Genomic DNA, 11,005 nt, shown 5'->3' on the forward strand with positions numbered 1-11,005 from the left:
TTATCAATTGAGACCAAAGAATTACCTTCTTCTTTACTTCGATGATAATGGAAGGAAGAGAACAGAGGATAAATAAGAGCAAAAATAATATATTTTTTTCTGTTCAAAAACCAGAAAAAACAGGTAAGAATGGAATATGAAAATAATTTGTGAAAAACTCAAACCATAATAAATAAATAAAATATCTTGATAAATTTTTTTATTTTTTATTTTTTATTATGTTTAATTTTATATTTTATTATTTATTAACATTAATTATTATGTTTATAAAAAAAATAAAATATTTTATTTAACTATAATATATTTTTTAATATCTAAAATATAAAAAAATTAAGATATATATAATAAAAAATTTTAAAACTTTGGGGGGCCATGGCCCCTCCCTGCATCAACAGTGCTCCGTCATTGCCTGCAGATATCCATGGATAAAACCCGCAACGAGTAAGAAATAGATATTGTATCTGGATACCCATGGATAACGAGTACAAGTACTTTTAATACTCGCATGTTAATGGGGTGGGTATGGGTATCATAGTATCCGTACCGTGGACATCCATATCTGCTATACTCTAATTTAAATTAGAAAAAACATTATTAAAATATTAACATTGATCTTGAATGAGTTATTTTTTATCAATTAGTTTTAAAAAAAATCATTTCTTTCTAAACTTCTAAACTGTCATTCAACACTATTTAAATGGTTATTTAACCTTTACACACCACCACCGAATAGGAGTTAGCAACTACTAGAGTTCGTTGTTAGCAAAAACAAACGTTTTTAGTAATATAAATTATTATTATAATATAGAATCTTAAGATTTAAAGTTAAAGTTTTATATCAAATTATTATATTTCAATAGAAAGGTTTTATATAATTCAAAATTCATGAACTTATAATCCTTAATATGATCTTGCAATGGAAATGTCCTTATACAATAAAGTTTTTCTTCGGTTGGACAAGATGGGCGTGCAAGATATGATATCTTCGATGACGATTTTTCAAGGTTTGATTATTTATTTTATTTTTTACATCAAGGAAAGCACTAAGAAAGCGTAAGTCAAAATGGTCAAAATTGAATCATTTATTGTATTATAAGTTAGATACAATATAACATTAACTTTTGTACTGTTATTATTACAATGCATTACATACATGTATTTAGTGCAAATAATGTAGCATTTAGATAATAATTAAATAAATTTACTCATTTTTAAAATACATCATCTTTAAGACGTTTTATCTATTTCAATGCGCAGTTATATGAAATTCACACTTTAATCATTTTTATTTGGTTGTTTAGTATATATACATGAATTTAAGATAAAAATAATAATTTCCGTACGGGTAAAAGTCTTATTTAAGAATCAAAGTCTTAAATTTTATATAATTTGAGCATAGTCCAATGAAAATGTTTTATAAGACTAATGTCTTAAACTCATTATCCTGAGTAGGACCTTGTAATGAATTTTTATACAGTAAGTTTTTCTTAAATTGAAAAAATAGTTGTGACACATCCATAATAGACTATTTTAAAGATTTGGTTTCTTTAGTTAAAGAAACAACCATTGAAAAAAGTATTAAATAGAATTATTTGCAGTAAATAATTTAATTTTAAAACATATCCTTTAGTGGTTTCTCAGTGAGTTTTTTTGACTTTAAGCAAACAAATCTTGAAGAATTCTACCATCCAAAAGATCCTATGACGCATACTTATTTTGTCCAACTTAAGAAAAATTCATTGTATAAGGACATTTTCATTGCAAATCATAATCAAGATCATAAGTTTTAACCATTACCTTGAATCTTAATTATAAGACCCTCCATTAAAATATGTTTACAAGGTATAAAATTTAAAACCTTGAGTGTTTCTCTATATTAAAATTTTAAATCTTAAATCTTAAATAAGACGTTTCTATAAAAATTGTTGAACTGTGAATTTTATATGACACTTGCATTGAAGTAAAAGTTGGTAAAAAATGTTAAAAGAGATATACTCACAAAAGGTAAATTTATTTAATTATATAAATGTCACATTATTTGCATTAAATACATGTATATATACTATCAATGGCGGAACTATGAATGGACAGAGGAAGTCACGGCTCCCCCAATTTTTTTTAATTTATTATATATATATATATATATTTATATATTTTTTAAAATTATATTTATATATTATTTATATTAAATTTATATTATGAAAATTATAATAAAAGATAAAATAAAAAATTTAATGGAGACATTGATTTATAAAAGAGATTAGGATTTTGATTGGCTATAGGATTTTTTTACCGTACCATGAAAGTGTATGAAGAGAAATAAATACAAAGACATAGATTCGAAATCAGAGGTTGGAGAACATATAGATCAAGATTGAAGTAATTCTTGTATGATCTCTCAGATCAAGGTTAATATCTTATTATAATTTATGTATGTTAGATTTATGATTCTTTTTAGGATGTTTCTCCAACTTTTTATCTCAAATTAGTATAAACCTAATTATGATTTTAGGGATTCTTTTATGAAATTGGTATGAATCCTAATTATACTTTTTTCCAAATTATTATATCCCTTAATTATGAAATTTAGGGATTTTGTGTTTTCTGTTTCCTATGGTAATTTTTTTTAAGTTTTTAATTTATACCCTATTGCTTATTTAATTAGAGCGGTATAAGTTTTGTTATGTCTTTCATTGTGATAATTGTGATTTTTGAATATAAATTTTATCTTTTTCTAGATAGGTGAGATGTGATAAATTTATATTAGAAAGAATATGATAAAGAGTAAAAAAAATTGATTCTTTTTTTAAAGAAGAAGGTTTGGGATAAAGATGAAAAAAAATGCATATATGTTAACTAAACTTTTCATTGAAAATTTCATGAGAACCAAGAATTCAAGAAAATGAAAATCAAATCTCTAAAATTCATAGAGTTATATATAATGAATTTAAAAATTCATTAGAACGTAATCTGGGAAAACCATCTTCAAATTTGACAATACTCACCAAATAAAATTGATGAGGTACAAAGGGCTGATCTAAAATGATATTCATGGTTTGGTATCATCATATAATAGCATGATATAATAGCGAATAATAGTCATATTTTTTTTTTGAATTCTACTATTATGTGTGTTTGTTTTAAGTAGAGGAAATGAGGAGAAAAAATGAAAAACTTTTTTTTCTAATAAAAAAATTATATATAAAAAATTTAATTTAGCACCCCTAATTTTTTTCTCCAAGTTCCGCCACTGTATACCATATCTTGCAACGTAAAGTAATCACATTAGAAAAGTTAATGTTTCGATACATCTAATGAGTACAATAAATAGTTGGCTCAGTTAAAACAAAATTGATATATTTTTTTTTAAATTACGTACAAAAATTTTAATTTCATAAATTTTGTTTGAACTATGATTAAGATATTAAGCATACATATTTAGTTCTCAATAATTATCGCATGTATTTATTAAAACAGAATTAATATTAACATACAATTATTCTAGAAGGAACTTTTGTTATAACCTATAAAATGGAATTATAGAACAAATAGTGATTTTGAAACAGTGACACTCAATTATTTTAATAATAAAATGTTTTAGTATAAATAGTTTGGTTATAAACGAGTTTCATTATTTAAGAACATATAATTTCTTTAGAAACTACTTTTTAAAGCTTTTTTCCTTCTCTCTTCTTTATCTTCCTCTTAGTCTTTGTTCATCATTTTGAAGATTTGAGATGTCATAGGAATCCTCGCAGCGGGTTCTTTAAATATAGTCGATTAGTTTCTTCGTTTGAGTAAGTTGGTTTTTTGTCATTTTTCTTGGTCTAATATGTTTTGTTCTTCCATGCAATTCTATACTTTGATGCATGTGTCATTTGAGTCAACAACAAGAGTGTCTACTGATTAGTGATCATAATGGTATGGTCTAATCATTCTTATGATGTTTTTATGTGTGGATAGAGCATCATGTGGGGTTGATAGTGCTTTGGTGTTTTAGGAGTTGTTAAAATTGTTTTTCAAGTGAGAAAAGCTAATTTTAGCTCTTTTTTCATGGTGTTAATTTAAATTTATTGATGTATGAAAATTTAACAATGATTGTTTGGAAATTTTGCGCATGTTTGAGGTTCGTATATGTGAAATGGGATGTCTGAGTTCAAATACAAGTTATATGTGGATTGTAATTTGTATTCGATGAAATTGTATGGTTGAATTGGAATGTGAAATTATGAAACTGATTTGGGAAATGGTTAGAAATAAGTATATGGTTTGAGTAATCAGTTCCTAGGAATGTTTTAAAATGAATTGAATTGGATAAAGAAAGGAATAGAAAAACTAGATTGAACCTTTCTCCCTGTTCTGACTTGGCGTTGGGCTCCAGATATCTACCATCAGGCACCACTTTGAGATGGCTACGTCAGAAAGCTATAAAAGCCTAGAGCGTTGGAATTTTTGTGCATGTTTGAGGTTCGTATATATGAAATGGGATGTCTGAGTTCAAATACAAGTTATATGTGGATTGTAAAAAAATTTGTATTTGATGAAATTGTATGGTTCAATTGGAATATGAAATTGGGAAACTGATTTAGGAAATGGTTAGAAATAAATATATGGTTTGAGTAATCAGTTCCTAGGAATGTTTTTAAATGAATTGAATTGGATAAAGAAAGGAAACAGAAAAACTAGATTGAACCTTTCTCCCTGTTCTGACATGGTGTTGGGCATCAGATATCTACCATCGGGCACCACTTTGAGATGGATAAGTCAGAAAGCTCTAGAAGCCTAGAGCATTGGGCATCAATCTACACTGTTGGGTTTCCACGTGATAAAGATCTTTATGGATCTAGAGTGTTAGGCGCCATGTTAGGGTCGTTGGGCGCTCCCTTTGACAATGGTTCTTATAGAAGCCAATGTTGGGCACCACTTAAGTAGCCATGGGCACCATTCTAGAATTTTACTTCCAAAGAGCTTCAAAGCTCTTAGCATTGGGCGTGGTGGTTGTCGTCAGGCGTTGGGCAGTAAGTGTTGTATGATTGCTATAGAACTATTGGTGTGAATTTCGTATACTTATTGATCATAATTTGTATCATATGAACATTCACTACAAAAAAAAAGATATATAGGAGAGGTCATTTTATGGAGGTTAAAAAGACCTTCACAGATAAAAATTATATGGATTGATTATGATAGATTTTAGGTTAAAATATCTTTTTGGTCCCAATTTTCGTCAAGTTTTTTGAAACAAGTCCTAATTTTGGTTTTGTGTTCAAATAGGTCCCAATTTTCGTCAATTTTGTTCAATTGGGTCCTTTTTTGCTAACACCGTTTAAATCATTAACGGCCATGAATAGTGACTGCCACGTGTCACTTCGTGGTTTTTTTGAATTTTTTTATTTTTATTTTTATTTTTTTAATTTTTTTTAAAATTTTTTTTAAAGATGTTGTTAATTTTTTTTAAATGTACACGTGTCAACCTAGGGGTGTGCCACGTGTCACTTCGTGGTTTTTTTGAATTTTTTTTAATTTTTTAAAAAAATTTTTAAATTTTTTAAATTTTTTTTTTAAATGTCCACGTGTCAACCCAGTAGCGTGCCACGTGTCAAAGTCAATGTTCTAAATTCAATTTAGTCCCTATATTTGTTAATTTTGTTCAATTAGGTCCAAATTTTTGTTAACATTAACCAATTTGGTCCCTCTCCAAATTAAAACCAAATTTAATTTTTATATTAAAATTCATATTTTTTATTAAATATCTTTATTTAATATATTAAAATTCACATCATTATAACTTTGATATAAAAATTAAATTTGGTCACATCTTCTATAGGGACCAAATTGGTTAATCTTAACAAAAATTAGGACCTAATTGAACAAAAATAACAAATATAGGGACCAAATTGAATATAAAATATTAACTTTGACACGTGGCACACTACTAGATTGACACGTGGACATTTAAAAAATAATTCAAAAAAAATTCAAAAAAATTCAAAAAAATAAAATAAAAAATTCAAAAAAACCACAAAGTGACACGTGGCACACTCCTGGGTTGACACGTGTACATTTAAAAAAAATTAAAAAAAATTAAAAAAAATTAAAAAAAATAAAAATAAAAAAATTCAAAAAAATCACGAAGTGACACGTGGCAGCCACTGTTCATGGCCGTTAATGATTTAAACGGTGTTAGCAAAAAAGGACCCAATTGAAAAAATTGACGAAAATTGGGACCTATTTGAACACAAAACCAAAATTAGGACTTGTTTCAAAAAACTTGACGAAAATTGGGACAAAAAAGGTATTTTAACCTAGATTTTATAAAAGTTAATAATAGAAGGAGTTTTTTATTCTTTTTAAGAGGTTTATGACCTCCGCAAAATGAACATATTCTTCTATGACGGAATTGACGTTTGATTGTTACTCTAAATGTGTTGATTATTATTTTTATTAACAGTAGAGAGAGTGCAGAGTGGTAAATTACTCTCTTACAGTTGAATTTACCAAGAACAACACATCAAAGTCTTGTGGTCTGTTTGGTCCCAAACGCAGCAGCGAATGAGTTGAAGCAGCAGTGGCTGAAGAAGCCTGAAGAAGAAGACGAAGAAAACAATGAAAAGATACATCATGAGGTCGAATCTGTTTCCGCTTCTCTTTGCATTTGCCTTTCTGTTTTCGCCTGTGTTCTCTGCTTCGGATCTGATCCTCGCCAAGGTTGACCGTCGTGTAAGTCTCCTCTCATTTCCTTTTCTCTTCTCCTTTTAGGGTTTCGATCTTCCATCGATTACGCATTCTCTTTTCTTCGCAGCACATCACAATATACACAGCCCTTTAACATTTCCCATTCTATTGCACTCCCAAGGGTTTCTGTTTCACATAACCGATCAAATTTCCTCCGATCTACATTATTTATATATCTCTTTGCTTTTCTTTTAATTCTTTAATTGTTATAATTCAATTAATGGTTATTTGTGAGTTTCATAGTTCAGTGGGTTAGGTGTGGGTTAGGTCTATGATGGAGAAAGTATTTGGGCAATTGTCTCGTTGAATTGAATGGTTGAATTTGTGTTTTCTGGCTCAATTCTCTCAGAAACCGGTAAGCAGAGGGATTGCTTTGTTTATTATGCACTGTAGCATGGTTATTTGGTGAAGTTGCTAATTTATTAAGAGATTGTAGCATGGTTATTTGGTGAAGTTGCTAATCTATTAAGTAGGCACTGCTTTAGCAGATGCAAATTTTGGTTCAAGTAGGCAAGGGACAAATCCACTAAATATTGAAACAGAGTTATAGTGTGCTCAATAATTAGTTTATAGAATTTTAAATAAATGGGTTTTGAAATTTTATTTTAGGAACGTTTTTTCATATTAGCAAAGTATGATGAGTATGTAAATAGGTTCTCAGAAAATCCAGTTTGCAATATAAAAGTTTATCTTCTACTAAAAATCTCATTGCTTGTGAATGCTGTCAACTACAATGGTGACAATGCAACAAGCACTATAAATGTCTGATACTTGATACTAAGAAATTGATTCTGTTTTGTGTAATTCCTTTTATGAATCATGAGAAAGAAATTATTATACAGAGAATATTCTTAGTTGTTTTAATGAAGTTAGAGACTGAAAGCACTTACCATTTAAATTTGAAGCCGAGAGATTTTTGACAAGTGGCAAGCTCAAAAATGGTGGGGTGAGAATTATGACAGAATCATGGAGCTTTACAATGTCTAGAGATTCAATCGACAAGCTCTTAACATCCTTCCAAATCTGAGGATGAGGTAATCTAATACTTCTACACTAGTACGATGTTAAGTTGTTAACAACAGTTCATTGCACGTTTGACATGCAGGATCATATGGGGAGGTGTGTCGTGGTGCATGGCGTGTAACAGTGAGTTTCTTATATTCTTGAACTTGAATCTATTGATTGTGTTATTTTCACTAATCATGTGGTATGCACTTGCACACCTGGGTATGTGCTACCATCTATAAAATGCATTTTTTTTATGAATTGAATGTGTTTGTGCCAATGCCAAGAATCAACACAATAAAGTAATATTACTTCTACGCAATCCAAATTTATAATTTCTTATTTTCTATTAAAGTGTATTTTTAGAAGAGCTGAATTCATTTTTTTGTACTATCTTGTATCATATTAGTTTAACAAAGCCTATATATTTACTTATACTTATACTGTGTTTCATATCTTTAAAATAAATTCTTTGAATGATTTGAAGGATTTAATTATTTAGAAATTAACTTAATAAATATTCAAAGGGTTATGATAGTATAATCCAATGTACAATATACCTGCCGCTTTTATTAAAATAGTATATTCAATTTCCTTATTTAGATAAAATAATTGACTTTCTCACCTATTTTTCTTAAAACTTAAAAGTTTAATGTTAAACTTTCCAAAATTAAATATTAGTGAACTCTTAAATATTTAATAATCCAGTAAAAGAACATTAATAAATATATATTAAATAATTCCATTATTAAATATATTAATAATAGTTTATAATTAAAAATACATATAATTTCACTACTTGTTGTTCTTCCGGCAAGCTTTCTGCTCTATTTTTCTGTCAAATGAAAGCATCTCAAAGGAATACCAGAATAATAATAACACCATCAATAATATAAGTTAATTGGAATGCATTATTATCATTAATATGAATGTGTTGGCTATGAATCAATAATTTTGTGTGCTGCAAAGTGAAGCAAGCCTAAAAATTACTATACATGCCTGAATTCCAAGAGTCTTTCACTTGATTGCAGCTGCTATAATATTATATAGCATCTCTGCTATATAAAGCATCATAATCAATCCATGTTGGCAATTTAAACCAATCACAAGTGATGTTAATGCAAAGTTCCTTTTGAAATTAAGGATCATAGCTTGAGTTTGGAGATGCAGGTGGAAGTGGTCTGAAAAGAAGATATGTTCAAAGAGATGGTACAAGAGAGATAAACTATTTACTTTTCTAGTCTAATTTGAAAATTATAGTATACTTCAATTAGCATGGATTTTAGCTTTTTCTTTAAAATGAGTATTGGGTCAATTTAATTTCCGCTATGTTTACATACAGATTTTCAAATTTATTTAAATCCTAATTCCTTAGGTGAAATTTAAAAGTTTTCTGTGTAGAACATCCTAGAGATATTGAGAGCATTAAGAAGACGGGACATAAAAACGAAGATAAAGAAATAAAATTTCATTAGTAATCTAAATTAGAGATTCATGGATTAGAATTATATTGAAATTCTCCCAATCCTAACAAAAAGGGTAAAGCTAGACACAGGGGAAATAGAAGCAAAAATAAAGAGAAGGGATAAAGAAAAAACTCTATAGACCCTTGAAGAGAATTAGACTTGAGTTTCCACCCTTTTTGTCCTTTCTCATACCCAAGCTTCTGGAGATATGATGAATGCTCTTAAAAGTGAGTGAAAAAGATCAAAATACCCTCCTATTTCTTTCTTTAATCCTATTTATGTATGGTCTAGATGTCCAGGTTCAATGCTTTTAAATGCTTTATTCTTTTAAAACTTCAATTTCTCTTCTTTATTTCTTAACTAAAATTATAAAGAAAATATTGAGAAATAAATGAAAATCCTAACTAAACTTTACAGAATATCTCCTTCACACTAGTTTTCTGAAATTTGTTTTGTTCAAAGCAAACTAATTTAAAATTCAACATAAGTAGCTTAAAACCCCTTTAAATATAAAAAAAATGAGATAATCCAAGAGATTATCTATTTTCTAGCTTATTTATTGATGAGAATATATTGTCTTTCTCCTCTGTTAAAAGTAATGTCTTTTCTAATGAAAATTTTTCTGTGATTAGAGCTACTTTTTGTGATTTTCATCAAGTTAATGTACATTTTTACTTTGAATGCCAATATCTATTTTATAAATTAAATTCCAGAAAGCTTATGATGTTAATTTCAATAGGTCAAAATAATGAAAAGATTGAGGCATCCAAATGTTGTTCTCTTCATGGGAGCAGTAACTCGATCTCCAAATCTTTCAATTGTTACCGAATTTCTTTCCAGGTACTTCAAATTCTTGATTTGATTTCGCAGTGATTCTTTAGTTATATGGGATTGTTTAATGTGAAATTTGAAATCTTTTCATTTTTATTAATCCAATTGCTTGAAATCCTAGAATTTTTCCCTTTGGAAACTAATTATCTTGGTACTTATTTGTGATGTGATTTTTGATACAAGAATTATATTGTATCGGTGTGAGTTAATCATCAATACCAAATAATCATGATTTTTGTGCAGGTCAATGATCTAGTAATAAACTATTTTAGTATATGCATGTTGATTTCATGATTTGAGGTTGACGTCCTTCTTGCAACTAATATTTATCTTTTATAATTTCAGCAAACCAGTATGCAAATGAGCCTGAGTCTTCTATGGGTACAAGAGGATCATCTGGTGGTAGCAACATTTAGGATGTTGATGATGTTTTTTAGGATGAAACTATTTTAGTGTATTATGAACTTTGAGTAAGTATGGATTAAGTTGTAATTGTTTCAATTTAAATTGTTTTTATGTTAATATGTTGATTTTGAGAATCAAAAGTTCTAATGATATATATTTGAGCACTTTGATTGAAGTATTTGATTGAAGTTTACAAAAAAATATTGTTGATATAAAATATAAGTACCTCAAATTGTGACATACATTGTCAAGTATAGTAGGAAATTCTAATTATAAATAAAATATTGTTTTTTATGAGATTTGAATAATGCAAGAAAAATACAGTAATAAATCCACAAATTAAATAATACAAACGAAACAGGTTTTATAATCCTCAAATTGAGGAGGGTATTAATCCCCACAAAAAAAGGAAAAACATGAGTTTTGGAATCAAATAGGTTTATGGAAATAAAGGAGGTTATAAACCTCCACAAAATAATAGTCATGAATAGGAGAGGTTATAACCCTTCACTAAAAAACTTCCACAATATAAACTTGGTACCAAAGGTTGTAGAAAACCTCCA

General features: G+C 28.1%; 1 long non-coding RNA gene across 4 annotated transcripts; it reads left to right on the top strand.

Annotated features, from left to right (window-relative positions):
• The first annotated feature begins 6,410 nt into the window (after positions 1–6,410).
• LOC114166165 lies at positions 6,411–10,613 on the top strand. Of its 4 annotated transcripts, none has more exons than XR_003599861.1 (6): positions 6,411–6,720; positions 7,641–7,769; positions 7,818–7,881; positions 8,772–8,949; positions 9,946–10,046; positions 10,383–10,613. It is a non-coding gene; the product is annotated as an uncharacterized LOC114166165 (long non-coding RNA). The 4 variants fall into 4 exon arrangements; XR_003599860.1 differs by having other exon boundaries at positions 6,412–6,720; positions 7,841–7,881; XR_003599859.1 differs by having other exon boundaries at positions 7,641–7,881.
• Positions 10,614–11,005: the final 392 nt, after the last annotated feature.

This window comes from Vigna unguiculata, chromosome 10, assembly GCF_004118075.2.
Source record: "Vigna unguiculata cultivar IT97K-499-35 chromosome 10, ASM411807v1, whole genome shotgun sequence".
NCBI lineage: Eukaryota > Viridiplantae > Streptophyta > Magnoliopsida > Fabales > Fabaceae > Vigna > Vigna unguiculata.